This window comes from Hakea prostrata, chromosome 2 (genome assembly GCF_041222555.1).
Source record: "Hakea prostrata isolate BN-2017 chromosome 2, UWA_Hpros_2, whole genome shotgun sequence".
In the NCBI taxonomy this organism is placed as follows: domain Eukaryota; kingdom Viridiplantae; phylum Streptophyta; class Magnoliopsida; order Proteales; family Proteaceae; genus Hakea; species Hakea prostrata.
Genome location: NC_142601.1, coordinates 40,859,115 through 40,875,971, shown reverse-complemented (window position 1 = coordinate 40,875,971; position 16,857 = coordinate 40,859,115). Strand labels below are relative to the sequence as shown.

General features: G+C 39.3%; 2 non-coding genes across 2 annotated transcripts; both read left to right on the top strand.

Annotated features, from left to right (window-relative positions):
- The first annotated feature begins 8,688 nt into the window (after positions 1-8,688).
- On the top strand, positions 8,689-8,795 carry LOC149024367 (small nucleolar RNA R71). Its single transcript, XR_016171886.1, has one exon. It is a non-coding gene; the product is annotated as a small nucleolar RNA R71 (small nucleolar RNA).
- A 7,651-nt stretch (positions 8,796-16,446) lies between these two features.
- LOC149024366 (small nucleolar RNA R71) lies at positions 16,447-16,553 on the top strand. The gene has a single exon (XR_016171899.1). It is a non-coding gene; the product is annotated as a small nucleolar RNA R71 (small nucleolar RNA).
- Positions 16,554-16,857: the final 304 nt, after the last annotated feature.

Here is a 16,857-nt window from a genome sequence, read left to right as displayed (position 1 = left end):
TAGTCCGACCAGCTCGGATCATGTTAGACCGACCAAGTCAAGGTCAGTCGAACAAGTACAAAGGCTGAATAACAAGGTAAATCTGAATAAGATTCTAGCCAAGGAAATAGTATTCAGTCACGACTCAACTACTCGTGTTTGAGTAGGACTCAATGACTAAGAGTCAGATCACAACCTAACTAGGGTTTGAGCCTCACTCAAACTCATACATAGAAAATCTATAAAAAGGTAAAGGAGCACAAGAGAAAGGTACGCTGAATAGAACGATCACTATTCGAATTCTTATTGTTCATTACTTTCTTGTCTTCCTTAGTCGGATCCCTAACTAGATCGTCGGAGGTGAAAACTCGACCTCCACTGTCGAGCTCATTCTTGCAGGTTCAACCGGCTGAAGGGATGAACAGGATTGTGCAGCAACAATTGGCGCCGTTTGTGGGAAACTTGATCAAAAGGCTATCGTGCAAATCAGATCGCTAAATCAACCCTTCAATAATAATAAGGTGATCAAATTCCCTTGTGAGGTAATACTACCTTCAAATTCTCTTTTTGAGTAATCTACTCATAAGGTACGTGTATACATGTACGTTCCTCTTCTCCTTCAAGTAATAATCTTTCATGAAGATTGAGGAACTATTTATCATTACTTTATTCTGAAATCGATATTTGCCGAACGAATTATCCGAAATTCGGTGGGAACTCACTCAGTTTTCTTAAATCCGATCACATTGTTGAGTGCATTGGTTTTGCATGATTATTTTGCCAAACGATGCCATTTGATTCACAATAACGTGATTGAGGTTCATATAACTATTATTTATTTGTCTTTTAGCTAAAAGCCAAAGCATGTTATAAACTCTAAGTATGTTCAATAAAGTGATCTACTTTATTTGTCTTTTTGCCAAAGTATGGTAAGTTATCTGCTTCTACTTTACGGATCATCATCAATACTATCACTCTGTGTTTTCTTGAATTTTCCCTTGTGAGGTGGGAAAAACGGGAGAGATTGGAATCAGATCTACGCGATCTACGGTTTAGAAGAATGGCAGACTGATTTTCCTGTTAATTAATGCGTTGTATTCATTGCTGGATTCACCGGTTCCGTCACTGCAATCTTGGCTCTCGGTCTCTTCTGCGCCACAGGCAGCAACCCTTCACTAGGAGATGGCACAACGTATGATCAACGTCGTCAGTGACTGGTCAACCGTAAAAATCGCCCTGGACTTTGGATGCGGCCGAGGAATCCTCCTCAATGCAGTGGCGCTACAGCTGAAAAAGGAAGCAGCTCCGGCCACGTCGTTGGTCTTGATTGCAGAAAAAATCGCGGTTCGCTGCGTACGGTGAAGATGGAACGCGAATCCAGAAGCTGAAAGAAACTCACATTCAAGAATGGCAATGAAGAAGAAAGTAAAGCAGTACGCTCAACAAATTGAGCATCTCGAGTTGACTTCGTTCTTCGAGTCAGGAAAGAAAGAAATCCAAATCAATCGTATGGGTTTCACGTGGAGATGAAGACGAAGGACCTTTTTTCCGGGGAGATGAGGTTGATCCAGTGCTCTAAAGATATTCTCTCTCTTCTCCAAAAACTTTTATTCTTCTGGATCCGAAGACAATGATGTCGTGTTGATCGGTAGAGGACCTGGTGACTATGTTGGATGCCATTAAAGCTGCTTAGTTGAATCTAAGATTATGTGTCCATAAAAGTGGGACTCAAGTGATGATATATTAAAGTGGCAACAAAATATGGCATCTATTTTTCTCTATGGGTTTTCCTGAAGATCTATTTATCTATATGATCGTTACTATTCTTCTAATGGTGCATGATCTGGATTATTCACTATATATAATATTTTCAAAGTGGAGTTCTCGTTCTGACAACAAAGATCCTTCAAGAGATGTTATCACCTTCTTGAGAGAAGATGACTCTATATCGAGAGATTTCTTATTATTATTTCTTTTTCTGATCTTCAATCTGCAAAATTCTTTTTACATTTGATGCATGATCGAGATTATTTTCCATATACAACCTAGAGTTGGAAGTGGAATATCAAGCAATATTATTCTTTAAGTCAGCTAACACTGGAATTCAGCAGCAACAATATATTTAGCTTCAACAACAAAAGCCTTGTATACAATATTTTCAAAGCTTTTGAGTTCGTGGATAGCAAAATATCATCAAAATTACAAGTATGGAAGCTCGAGATATAATCGAGCATACATGATCGAGAGAAAGGAGTTCTACATACAAGCAAAAGTTCTCAATTTGGATGAAGCATAACGACTCAAAAAATACTTGACCTATCATGCTCGGGGGAGTAAAGAGAGATAAACATCTCACATCTCGACCTATACAAAAAGATTTCTTCGGTTCTCAACATTGAACTCCCTGGCTCATTACCATGGGAAGTTCCCGGTTGAACTCCCTTGCTCATCAGCTTGGCCAGTTCCCAAAATTGAACTCCCTTGCTTATCAGCTCGGCCAGTTCCCATATTGAACTCCCTTGCTCATCAGCTTGGCCAGTTCCCAAAATTGAACTCCCTTGCTCATCAGCTTGGCCAGTTCCCAAAATTGAACTCCCTTGCTTATCAGCTCGGCTAGTTCCCAGATTGAACTCCCTTGCTCATCAGCTCGGCCAGTTCCCAAAATTGAACTCCCTTGCTCATCAGCTTGGCCAGTTCCCAAAATTGAACTCCCTTGCTTATTAGCTTGGCCAGTTCCCAGATTGAACTCCCTTGCTTATTAGCTTGGCCAGTTCCCAAATTGAACTCCCTTGCTGTTAAGCTCGGCTAGTTCCCAGACTGAACTCCCTTGCTCATAAGCTCAGCTGTTCCCAGATTGAACTCCCTTGCTTATCAGCTCGGCCAGTTCCCAAATTGAACTCCTTTGCTCATTAGCTCGGCCAGTTCCCAGATTGAACTTCCTTGCTCATCAGCTCGGCCAGTTCCCAAAATTGAACTCCCTTGCTCATCAGCTTGGCCAGTTCCCAAAATTGAACTCCCTTGCTTATTAGCTTGACCAGTTCCCAGATTGAACTCCCTTGCTTATTAGCTTGGCCAGTTCCCAAATTGAACTCCCTTGCTTTGTTAAGCTCGGCTAGTTCCCAGACTGAACTCCCTTGCTCATAAGCTCAGCTGTTCCCAAAATTGAACTCCCTAGCTGTTAAGCTCGGCCAGTTCCCAAAAATTGAACTTCCTTGCTGTTAAGCACGGTCAGTTCCCAAATTGAACTCCCTTGCTCGGAAGCACGAGCATGGGCAGTTCCCAAGTGATATTGGTCGAAAGCTGATATGTGTCCGGTCACCGAATCTCTAAAGCCCGAACCAGAGAAAGCTCGAACTTCAGAGACTAGGGGGCTTATGATAAGGAAAGAATAAATAAGCTTAAACCAGTCCGGTTTAAGCCCAGTCCGACCAGAGCGGAATCAAACCAGGTCGGTTTGAGCCTAGTCCGACCAGCTCGGATCACGTTAGACCGACCAAGTCAAGGTCAGTCGAACAAGTACAAAGGCTGAATAACAAGGTAAATCTGAATAAGATTCTAGCCAAGGAAATAGTATTCAGTCACGACTCAACTACTCGTGTTTGAGTAGGACTCAATGACTAAGAGTCAGATCACAACCTAACTAGGGTTTGAGCCTCACTCAAACTCATACATAGAAAATCTATAAAAAGGTAAAGGAGCACAAGAGAAAGGTACGCTGAATAGAACTATCACTATTCAAATTCTTATTGTTCATTACTTTCTTGTCTTCCTTAGTCGGATCCCTAACTAGATCGTCGGAGGTGAAAACTCGACCTCCTTTGTCGAGCTCATTCTTGCGAGGTTCAACGCGGTGAAGGGATGAACAGGATTGTGCAGCAACACCCATTATAACTCTGATTCTGTTAGGGCTTGTTTGGTTACATAAATCCAGAGATTCCAAATCTTTTTTTTTTTTTTGGTACGAAAGATTTTAAATCTCTAGATTCACAAATAGGAGATTTATACCTATTTGGTTGTGTGAATCTCTGGATTAATGAAATCTAGAGATTCACATTTTTACACTAAAAATGTGAATATGTAAATTTATGGGTATGAGGTAAAATCCACAGATTTCATCATTACTATAAAAGTGCTAAACATTTGAACCATGATTCCATGGATGTTTTTTCAGAATGAATCGACAAATTTCATTCCAAAGATTCAGGCTAACCAAACAGTTAATTTTATGAACCATGACTCCATAAATTTGAAATCTCCAAACTCAAGTAACCAAAAAAAAGGCCCTCAATCAATTTAAATTTTGAAATTGAAATGACTTTAATACCCTTAAAGATGGTGATATGACCATAATGTCCCCATCCCTCTCCTACCCAAACCTTAGGGGGGTTCACCCGTCTTCTTCCTACACCTCACCATAAACCACCCACCATTGCCCGTTAATTTCAAGGAAAATTTCAAGGACATCGAAAATATATAACAAAAATAATGGACACCACTAAAATGTATCAAATTTGCAGAGGCACCCCAAAAATGTCTCTTAAAATGGCACAATGGTACACTCTGTTAGTAGATTCGTAATAAGTCATCATTAGATAATTCATAATTCCTAAATTGCCTTTACTACCTTGTGATTTTACAGTATTACTCTTAACCACTTGTCTCTAATTTTTTTAGTCTTACAATGTTGGTTTTATTGGAATTTAGTCCTAGTTCAATAAACCCCAATTAATTGCATCTTCTTCTTCTGCAAAAATAAAAAAATTAAAAAAAATAAAAAGAGAGAGAGAAAGAAGAAGAAGAAAAAGAAAGAAAGAAAGAAAGAAAGAAAGAAAGAAAGAAAAGGAAAGAAAATAAAGAAGAAAACGAAGAAGAAGAAACAAGAAGAAAAAGAAGAAAAAACCATCATTTGGTTGTTTCAGCCGAAAGTGGAGGATGAGGATCCCAATTAATAGTATTTTCTTTTTTTTACCAAAAAAAAGAAAAAAATCATCAATTTTCCATCATTCCAACGTTTCGGCATTTCAACGTGAAGAACAATTAGAAAAAGCGAGGAATGGTGTTCTCAAGAAAATAATAACAATAGAGTGTGAAAAACTTGGATCAACCTTAATTTACTCATGGGAAGAAAGAGAAAGAGAGGAAAAAGACTGTTAGAGAGATGAAAGCACACTTGCCGATGGAGATAAAGAAAGTAATCCAAGATAAAAGTTGATGAAAAGTAATTCTGTTTAGCTATTACTTTGATTTTGTAGAACATAGACGTTCGTTTCTTCTTCTTCTTCTTCTTCTTTTTCTTTTTTCTTATCTTTTTTTTTTTTTTTTTTTTTTTTTTTTAATTTTTTTAAATTTTTTTTTTAGGGATAGGAAAGGAAAGATCAATCTCATTCCTATATATACAACAGCCAAATTACAGGTATTTTGATGAAATACAATTTTGATTCTGGTAGTTAAAAAGGAAAAAGATCGTGGATTTATATATATATATCTATATATAGATTTTTTTTTGGTGTAATAAGAAATCGTAGATTTTGATGGGAAAAAAAAGATAAAGGGTATAATGGTCTTTCAAGTTATAATATATAGAATATGATAAAATCATAGTTTTGATTTTTGCTAAAAAATACTATTAAGGATATGTTTGTCGGATCTCCCAAGGGGGGGGGGGGGCACGTACATACTACAAGACCTAGAAGGAAGAATCCATTTAAAGCCAATAAGCAGAAAGCACCCTAAGGCCAATGTGCCTAGTTTGTGGGATACATACCAATTATTTAGGGTTCCAGCAAATTGGCAAAATGACACAAGGAAAAGAAGGTCTTTTCAACTCTTGTCGTAAGCTTGGCCAATTGATCGGTGGAATCTTTAATTTTAGAAAGACCTTGATAACTTTGAGTTCAAATCCTCGTGAAGAGTTACCAAGCCAAGGACTTCACCCTTAACAGTTTGCATTTGTGATTGATAGTTGGCCTGGGCAAGCTTCGGTTCAATAATCTTGGCTTGGAGAACCTTGATATTCCCCAAAGCCAAGCATCAAGGAGGAGCAGATGTTGCAGCCCTCCTTTGGCTACTACGAGCTTAGCTGTCACCTTCTTCATGATCAGTTCGGATGAGTTGTTCTCGGCCTTGGCTAAGAGACGTCTTGGTCCTTTGGATTCCCTATATAGAGAATGCAGATATGGCTTCTTTCACTTGAAAATGCATGGATTCAGGTCCCCAGGGGTCTCAGATGAGGATAGGAAAACTCTATACCATTCATGGCCTTGGGAAGCTCAGGAGTACGTAGGAAGCCCTTTGTGGACGAAGACCACACATGTTCAGGAAAGGCCCGCAGGGTTCATGACATTCTGTGCTTACCAGGAATGTCTCAAGGGATGGAGAAATGACAAGAATGGTAGAGGGCCTTATTAGTTTCTTATCAGCTTGTAACTCTAGCCCTTCTTTGGACATTTTGCGCTTCAAAATTAACCTAAAAATTGGGTTCATGGGGGATAAGTGAGAGATGCACTCGTTGAAACAAAGATAAAGAGTTTTTGGAATTACCTGTCGCCTACATTGGTAAAGATGAGGGATTTTTATTTGTAGCAGCCGCTGCTGGCCGTCCGACTCCCTAAATCTTTCTCAAAGGAAAGAGTTTACCCGAAGTTTAAAATCATGATAGAGCACGCAACAATAAAGCCTAACAACAAACAAAGAAAAGAGAAGAGAAAGAACAATAAATAACATCTAAACTCAGTGAGATGCAGCCAATGGAGGTGGAGCCTCATCTCTAAATGTGAATGGTGACTTTCCAAAGAAGTGGTAGAGTCAAACAATGTGTTGACTTCCTCAATATTTAGGTTAGATTCCCCAAATGGCAAGTAATGTTGTAGGGGATCATCAATAAGCATGTTTGGAATATAATCAACCACTGCCTCATCAATAAAGTTAATCGCAAAGCACTCTTCATCCCTATTTGAGCTTAAGGATGCATTGAAGATGTTGAATTTAAGTTTCTTATTGCCAAATAATATGTCCATGACACCTGATCTACAATTGATGCAAGCATTCGCAGTGGCCAAAAAGGGCCGTCGAAGAATGACTGGTGGTAAGTTATTGGTAGTTGTATTGTCCATATCTAGGATAAAAAAATCAACAGGAAAATATAGATCCTCAACCTTTACCAAAGCGTTTTCAAGTAGCCCACGGGGTCGTTTGATTGAGCGGTTTGCCAATTGTAGAATCACATCAGTAGATTTCAAATCTCCTAGACCAAACCTATCATAAACTGAACCGGGTAAAATATTCACACTAGCTCCCAAATCAAGCAATGCTTTACTTATGGATAAATCTCCAATGACACATGAAATTAAAGGTGTACCTGGATCTTTAAGTTTAGGGGGCAGTTGGTTGGAAATTACCGAGCTGACTTGTTCAGTTAGGTGCACAGTTTTAGGTGTTTGAGTCTTCAACTTACGCTTTTGGGTGCACAAATCTTTTAGAAACTTAGCATAAGCTGGGACTTGCTTGATAGCATCCAATAGTGGGAGATAGATACGAACTTGTTGGAATAAATCAATCATCTCTTGCATCCTAGCATTCTTTCTAGAATCTGAAATTGAGGACTCAAGAGCTTCAGGGAAGGGGTCTTTGGGAGTGTAAGATTTAGGAGTAGGACCCTCTACAATCGGAATGTGCAACCCCTTACAAAGAAATTGATGGGGAATACTCACAGGTGGTGTTTCTTTACTAGGCTTGTGTGCATCATCGCCAGTCTCATGGGTCAAATCAACCTCCTCTCGACTCTCAAGATCAATGGGCAATGGCTTGGGAGTAGGCAAAGGTGCATAATATTCCTTCCCACTACATGTCACAATAGAGACTGCTTGGACTTGTTCTTTCCTAGACCCAATTTGATGATTAGGGTTACCTATTGGTTGACTAGGTAACTGACCAACCTCCCTCCTACTGATGGCATTAGCTAGTTGACCAAGTTGGGTTTCCAATTTGTTAATGGACTGAGAATGGGAATGCAACAATTGAGTGTTTTGCTCTAATCCACAAAGTGCTTTTAGTACCTTATCCTCAAATGATGAATTATGTGAGGGTTGTGGAGATGATGGTTGCTCATTCCTATAGGCATTTTGGTGCATATTAAATGGAGATGGCCTATAAGGTATTTGATTAGAGGGATTGGGCATTGAGTTTCGCCATGAAAAATTGGGGAGGTTTCGCCATCCTGGGTTGTAGGTATTGGAATATGGATCTTTGCCTAATTTAGAGACTCCTTGGGCCAAATGTGTATGCTCCTTAACAAGCTCAGGGTATTGTGTAGCCAAATAGCAATGAGTGATATGATGGGATAGGCTAAAACATAAAGCACATGCTTCAATCTGATTAGGTGGAGAGCAACTTGTAGGAAGTGGAGATGGAGTTTGTTGTCCTAATGATAAGAGATGGTCCAATTTCTTTGCTAGCAAGTCAACTTTAGTGCTCATCTCAATGGTAGGATTGATCTCATAGAGACCATTCATCTTTGGTTGCCCAATGGATGGAATCTTAGTCCTAGCTGCTAAAGCATGGTATTGGGAGTTTTCACTAAGGATCTCAAAAAGTTCCCATGCCTCATTCTCATTCTTGTGCACGAAAGTCCCACCACAAGAAGAATCAACCATTTGCCTATGTCGGTCTTTAAGGCCATCATAAAAGCATTGAACCAATTGCCATTTAGAAATAACATGGTGGGGGCACTTTCTAAGTAATTCTTTTAGTCTTTCCCAGGCCTCATGAAATTGTTCTCCTTCTTGTTGGGAGAAACTCGTTATCACTCTCCTAATGCTATTGGTACGGCCAATGGGGAAGAACTTTTTAAGGAACTCCTGTTGCATTTATGCCCAAGTAGAAATTTTAACATTGTCCAAAAAATGAAACTAATGCTTAGCTTTATCTTTAAGGGAGAATGCGAAAAGAAGTAACCTTAAAGCATCAACTGAGAGGTTTTGAATTTTAATCATGGAGGACACCTCTAAAAACTTATCTAAGTGCTTATAAGGCTCTTCATTGGCAAGTCCATAAAAAGATGGTAGCATTTGAATCACACTAGATTTGATCTCATATTGAGCTGCCTCTATGTCAGGAAACTTAATACAAGAAACCGGAGTATATATCGTAGGAATGAAATGCTCACTCAAGGGCCTCATTGGAGGCTCATAGTTTGCCATGGTTCTTTGCCTTCTAAGGTTGGGCAAAGTCTCTTCTAACTCTAAGTCAAGTGGAGTCAACTCAGGGTATAGGGACCGATGACCATGCATACATACAGAAGAAGAAGAAAAAAAAAGAAGCTAAATAAGTAAAACTATAGCAAAAGGGAGAGTTTAGGATGTACACGAAGCGCAATCCACGTGATCTTTCGAACAAAAGTTACACATGTGGGATCTGAGGGATGGGATTTTTAAAAATTAACCTAAACAACCCAATCTAATGCAAATATTACAATTGAAAAGTCCTAAATACAATTATACCTAAGAAGAAAAGATAACAACCTAATCTAATTATCGAATTGCTACTCTTGCAGTAACTTATAAAACAAAAGAAAAAGAGATTAGTTAAATACTCAAAGACAAAAATTAGAAATTAAAAACTCTAAAATTTATGCCTAATTGACAAAAATCAATCCTAGCAACCATGCTTTGGTTCCCCGGCAACGGCGCCAAAATTTGATCGTGTCGCTAACCAATCAAAAATAAAATCCTATACTAATCTAGCAAGCAAAAAGTACGGGGTCAAATTATGGGGAACTAAAAGGCTAAGTTACTAAGATTGAATTTAACACAACCTAATTTAAACTAAATCTATTAATTAATGCAAAAACTTAAACTATGAATATGTGAAGATCTTTGGAATTTCAAATCCCCAATGCTTTTCCCTAACCGATATAACTCTACACTTCAAAGTAAATTAGGGATGGTCTTCCTAGATATACCCTATCTTCGCAAGACTATCGTCCATCGCGGAAGCTTGGCACGCTTAGTTCGCTGAGCTATAGAACATCTTTGGTCAAACTCAAACACAATCAACTAGAAGAGATAGAACAATCAAATTAATGAAATAAGCATGGTTCATCTACATCCCAAAGAAAAGGAACTAGCTACTCATTATCACAAAGTTCATAAGAAAAATAATGATGAAACATAGGGAGAGAGAGAGAGAGATGTGGTCTTTTTCTTCAGCAATGAGAGAGATGAGAGCCGCGTTCGCCGTCTTCTTTTCTTCTTTGTGGCTAGCTTCTCTTTTATGTCTCTCGCACACAATGAATCTTCTCTCTTTAACCGTATATTTTACCTTTATTCGTTCGGATTCTGGAAAAACTCAAAACTAAAAGTTGTAGATATTTTCAACATCGTTCCATAGCATCTTGAATCACTTCAATCCAAGCTCATACGAGAGAGATATATCCAAAATACTGAAGGTGTCACATCCTCCCAGCCGGTACCCTAACTGGCATACCTGAGAGTGTGATCCACAGCCCGAAGATCAGGTATCGAGTAATCAACCTCCCACATAAACAATAACATAATCATGAACAATAATAATCGATGTGCGAAAGATAAACCATAGATCCAAATAAGGAAAGAATGAATCATATATAAATCAGAGTACTAAATATAATCAGAGTGTCTAAATCAAATAAGTAAAGTGAGGCGAAATCCCACTCTACAACTAGCGGAAAAGTAGTTTTAAAAGAGAATAAACAAGATATAATCTAATCCCAATAGCAGGTACAAAAGGTAACTAAATTGTTCTCAATCTTATAGACAATATCCCTATAAGTATGAATCTCATAAATGGCACAAGGGCGCTTCCACTCTATGGTCGGACTAAGCATCGTACAGAGCATAACCACTCGCGGGATCTTCAGTGTAATTGTCGTAACCGCAATCACCTTCCTGGAGATATGCCTCTTCTCCTTGCGCTTCATCATACGAGCAGTCATGATACTCAGAACCTGTAGAATAGTCTAACAAACATTGTACAATAAAGGAATGAGTGTCAAAGAAACTCAGTAAGGCAGTTAAATCCATAATAACATAAATGGCAGGATTACAAAACAAACATAAATGCAATATGGTATGAGACAAACAATGAATGTATGAATCTAACTCTACATATGCTGGTCTCTAATGGCAGACATGCTTTAAGTCATAGCACCGTACTTCTTTAGGAAAGTCTCATTCACTCATCATCAGTTGGTAATGGGTCCGGCATCCCTCGGGACATTACATGGCTGGGGGTATAGGTCACCACTCTCTCACATCACCATTGGTCTAAGTACCGGCGCATGTCGGGGGTAAAGCCTAGCCAAATGCAAGTCTTCTACTTAGTTACATCAAGTCGGGATCCAGATACGTCCATTCCTCGTCCCTGACGATCCTTTCCGGTATCCTTCACACTAGAGTCCTCATAGTCCCTGACTACGGACTCATCAACCCTATTGGTCATCCACATATGGTAAACGGGAAGCTCTCACGTCCTCTCATGGGTTGGTTACCGGTCTTGAGCACCCGTGAGCCCAAGTCTATCCATATGCAACCCTACCAATAAATGGCCCCCACAATGTGATTCCTGTCCTCTCACGAGTTGGTTACCGGTCTTGAGCGCCCATGAATCCCCATTGCTACCACGGGTCGTTTGGTCTCAATACCCCTCCGATTAGGGTTTGACATAACGGGACATCCTAGCCAAACACTACTAGACAGTCCTAAATATGTCATCCAACAGTTTAGGAAGGTGTCCAGAGGGCATCTCCGGAAACATCCCATAATATTCCCGTAGTAGTCCTAGGACAAAAGTATCAAAAGGACACCCCTCCTTTCCAAACCATACTTAAGCATACACAAGCATCAATTCATAACATCCCATATATAGTAACTTCATATATGGAAAGAAATCAATAATTACAATCAACTTGTATATAACTGGTAAGTAAATCATACATGAGTCAATTTAATATAAACAAGTAATGCTACTGATATCAAGACAGTACCACAGTAGTATAACATTATAAGAATCTAATTAAAGAAATAAATTAACAAGATTCAAATATAGAAACTAAGATATGCAATTTATGTTGTTAAAGAAGTAACCATCCTTACCTTTTATAACTTGCAAAGGAATCCTAAGAAATCAAGTAAGATCTTGACAAACTTGAGAAGAAGGTCCTAAACAAGTGTATACAACATATTAGGAAAGATCCCTAACGGGAAAAGATACCAAAACATCCAAAACAGACCAAATCTGGAGTTCTTTGTACTCATTGGTCGATTGGATTGGTCTACTGCCCCATCGACCAATCAGTCGACCAATGAAGACAGTGGCCTACAAAATCAGAGTTTTAAGAAATAAGATCCGAATTTGGTGGTTCAAAAGGGTACTAAACAAGGGGTAAACTACATTGGTAGTATCCTAACATATAGAGGACCTCAAAACACTAATCGGATCAAGTCTTCAAGATACAAATTAGAAAACAAAAAGTTACCATAATTAGATCAATCATGGTTCTTGAAGAATTCAAGATAGAAATCATAGACAAGAACAATAAGAGAATGAATCATTGATTCAGATAAAGATATCATGGAAGGCATGCTTAGATCTTCAAGAAAATAGACCTAAGAGCATAAATCTAAATAAGGAAACAAAACCTACCATAGATGTAACTATCATGATTCATGAAGAAAGCATGGTATGATAGAAGAGAAACAACTAGAGATTGATAGATCATGGATCATGTAAAGAAAACACAGCAATTGACTACTAACATGATCAATATAGTAGATCTAAGAAGATCAGAATTTAAATCAAAAGATGAACAAAGACAAGATCATGATTTGATCATGATTCCTTCAAAAGCTTGCAATGATCATGGTTAAGATCATTGCATTAGCCATTAATCCTTAGGAAGATCATGAGAGACAAGTCCAGAGATGTTTGCAACAGAGAATGCAGCATCTCCTCTCTGTCTTAACTCAAAAAGGAAAGAAGAACAGAGATGGAGAAGAAGAAGAGAGTGTAGACATACCTTTGATGCAAGAGGAAGAGTTTTGGCGAAGATCCGTCAAGATAAACACCAAGGATGCATGGGAGATGACTTGCGAGAGGTCTTTGGTTCGTTCCAAAGAGTTTGGAGGCGAGAAAATACGAAGTAGACTCGAGATTGGACTTAAATAGAGCAAGCAAGACCTAATTACCAAAGACAGAACCCATTGGTCGAGTGGATTGGTCGACTGGTCCAGTCGACCAATCGGTCGACCAATCGGTCAAACAACTCCTAAACAGGGAATTGAAGACCCAGATCAAATCCAATCTTAAAGGGGTTTTGCACACATATCAAGTGACTTACCTAATAGGTAGAAATGCCTTCAAACCATGATAGAGAGCACTCCAAGTCCATCAACTAATCCGATCTTCATCAAGATTCGGTTTCCATAAATAGAACCTCATCATCAACTCTCATGGATTCAAAGCCGGACACCAAGTCCTCCTTGGGATGGCCCAAAGCTGACTTCTTACTTTACTTCGGGTCCTTTGGACCTACAATTATCAAAGTTTCCGGGTCAAGGTTAGGGCTGGGTTTCACAGAAGGTATGTCTGTTTACCCGATTTTCAGATTTATTACCAATTTTGTTCCTTAGAACTCCACATGTTTCCAATTTGACTAAGATCTCACTTTTCATGATTTCTTAGGCAGCAAGATTGAATGCCATGATTTAAAATCCACCAATGTCTAATATATTTGCCAACTTTACTCCATATTATCTCTAATATCCAAAATCACCTTATTCCTGAAAACTACACAAAAATACTCAATTAGCTCTCTTCAATTAAATAAGTATGGGGAATGTAAATCAAATAAATAATGGTAAATGCATCCTTATCAAGCTCCTCGTGGTAAGTCGGGTTCCACAATGCGAGAGGACCTTGATAAGCTGGTGGAATAGGAAGAGTGGGATGAGTATCTTGGAGGCGATGTTAGAAGGTAACGCGTAATGGAATGGCAAGGGACGAAAAGGGCTACTTTGTGCACAACAAAGAGATTTTGGAAGAACACGTAATATTCCTTGGGGAATGACCAAGTATGGAAGATGTTGAATTGGGTGTGGTAGGGAAAAGCTGGATGGCACTTCAACCAGTCATCTCTTATGCCATATTTAGAGACGAGAAGCGCCAAATTATCTTGATAAGTGGTTCGCATCGGCTGATGATAGTGCGACAGGGGATATCACTATAAATTGGTGGAGGTAGGTTGGAGAGATGAGGTGGTCCAATGTCGTCATCAGAAGGAGACTCGCCATTGGGGGAATTCGGAGGTGGTCTTGAGGACGAAACCCCAGGAGTAAATGGGAAACAGAGAGGGAGGACATATTTGATACCTGGAGTGGCTTCAAGGGTCTAGATAAGAAATTTGTTAGCGCCTTATGTTTGCCTTTGACACCTTTTACTTTTAATGACCATTGGGCCCGTTTTAACAATTGAGAATCTGGAAGCATCCTTGACTTGAATTGGAGTATGTGGGGGGAATGTTGTCATATCCATTTCAATCTGAAGCGTATGACCAATGATGTGGATCTGAAACTTTTCAATGCCTGTTCTGACAGCAAGGATCTCTCTAAAGTTGTTATGGTATGACTGTTCAGCTGTAGTGAAAGTTCCACCTTTATAACCACAAATCTGTCTTTTTCCATGGAGTTCTTCAAAGAGGATTGCTGCCCATAATTTGTCACTGGCATTTGTTTGCAACCTGCGGGTACCTGTAGAGGGGATTTCCAACGGAGGGAGCTTTTGGGCAATTTGCTTAATTTTCTTATATTATATGTTGACTTGTGGTAGCATTAATGGTAAAGTGATCATTAACAAATTGGGCACTTTTTATCTTTGTGACAATGCTCTACCAACTATCAACATGTCTTACTCGAGTTGACACCCCCCCACACACACTTAAATTTTGCAATGACCTCAGTGCATGCAAGATATATAAAAAAAATGATAGAAGCAAATAGAGGAAAGAGTTTACCCGAAGTTTAAAATCATGATAGGGCACGCAGCAATAAAACCTAGCAACAAACAAAGAAAAGAGAAGAAAAAGAACAAGAAATAACATTTAAACAAATGGGTTGCCTCCCATAAAGCACCAAGTTTAGAGTCTTCAGCCAGACTCAGTGAGATGCAGCCAATGGAGGTGGAGGCTCAAATCTAAATGTGAATGGTGACTTCTCCAAAGAAGTGGAAGAGTCCAACAATGTGTTGACTTCCTCAATATTTAGGTTAGATTCCCCAAATGGCAAGTAATGTTGTAGGGGATCATCAATAAGCATGTTTGAAATATAATCAACCACTACCTCATCAATAAAGTTAATCGCAAAGCACTCTTCATCCCTATTTGAGCTTAAGGATGCATTGAAGATGTTGACTCTAAGTTTCTTAGTGCCAAATAATATGTCCATGACACCTGATCTACAATTGATGCAAGCATTCGCAATGGCTAAAAAGGGCCGTCCAAGAATGGCTGGTGGTAAGTTATTGGTAGTTGTATTGTCCATATCTAGGATAAAAAAAATCAACAGGAAAAGTAAGGCCTCCTCCTTGATTGTAACCCTTGACAGCAAGGCGTGCTCTACATGTATGAAGACTGCCATCAACCTTTATCTTAATACAAAACACCCACTTGCGACTGATGATGTTCAAACCCAGATAAATTTGGACGAGGGCCAAAGTACCATTTCTTGTGAGAGCATTAAACCCACTGTTCATGGCTTGACGCCATTTTGGATGTTCGTTTGCAATGTTGAAGAAGGTGGGTTCAACAATTAGAGGGGCCAAGATAGATACGTAAACTTTGGGACGGTGAGTGCCATCGCGTAGACGAGTTACCATGGATGACGCTTGGGAGGAGGTGGAGGAGCAGGTGGGTCAACCACACGGTCCTTTGCGGGAATGGGAGTGGCTTGGGAAGGAGAGGGCGAAGTCAATGTACTAGGTGAAGGGGAAGACTCCTTGGGCCAAATGTGTATGCTCCTTAACAAACTCAGGATATTGTGTATCCAAATAGCAATCGGTGACATAATGGGATAGGCTAGAACATAAAGCACATGCTTCAATCTGATTAGGTGGAGAGGAACTTGTAGGAAGTGGAGATGGGGTTTGTTGTCCTAATGATAAGAGATGGTCCAATTTCTTTGGTAGCAAGTCAACCTTAGTGCTCATCTCAATGGTAGGATTGATCTCATAGAGACCACTCATCTTTGGTTGCCCAATGGATGGAATCTCAGTCCTAGCTGCTGAAGCATGGTGTTGGGAGTTTTCACTTAGGGCTCAAAAAGTTCCCATGCCTCATTCTCATTCTTGTCCATGAAAGTCCCACCACAAGAAGAATCAACCATTTGCCTATGTCGGTCTCTAAGGCCATCATAAAAGCATTGAACCAATTTCCATTTAGGAATAGCATGGTGGGGGCACTTTCTTAGTAATTCTTTTAGTCTTTCCCAGGCCTCATGAAACTGTTCTTCTTCTTGTTGGGAGAAACTCGTTATCACTCTCCTAATGCTATTGGTACAGCCAATGGGGAAGAACTTTTTAAGGAACTCTTGTTGCATTTTTGCCCAATTAGAAATTTTAACATTGTCCAAAAAATGAAGCCAATGCATAGCTTTATCTTTAAGGGAGAATAGGAAAAGAAGTAACCTTAAAGCATCAATTGAAAGGTTTTGACTTGTAACCATGGAGGACACCTTTAAAAACTTATCTAAGTGCTTATAAGGCTCTTAATTGGCAAGTCCACAAAAAGATGGTAGCATTTGAATCACACTAGATTTGATCTCATATTGAGCCGCCTCTATTTCAGGCAACTTA